A 355-nucleotide genomic window follows, 5' to 3' on the forward strand; every position below is an offset into this window, starting at 1 on the left:
AGGCTGCAAGGCTGGGTACGTCTCAGGCGGAGCTGAAGGACGGTACAACTAGAGCGCCTATTGTCTGGTTTTTGTCGTGCCAACGTGCTATGGAACTAGAGCCTTCCTAGGAGAATCCAGATTACTTCGAAACATCGGCTGTCATTTTCAACAGGTACCACCAAGATGTAAATTTTTTTATGTTTGTGGTGTGGTTCGACTCAAGATTGAAACTTTTGCTGATGAAATAATGATTTTGTGGATACATGTCAATTAGATTTACGAGGCTACAAAATGTTCACTGTACATTGGCAGGGAAAAAATGGCTATGTATGGTTCAGTTGTAACACTAGTGTGGTGCGATGGGGATGGACAT

Source organism: Brassica oleracea, chromosome C2 (genome assembly GCF_000695525.1).
Source record: "Brassica oleracea var. oleracea cultivar TO1000 chromosome C2, BOL, whole genome shotgun sequence".
In the NCBI taxonomy this organism is placed as follows: domain Eukaryota; kingdom Viridiplantae; phylum Streptophyta; class Magnoliopsida; order Brassicales; family Brassicaceae; genus Brassica; species Brassica oleracea.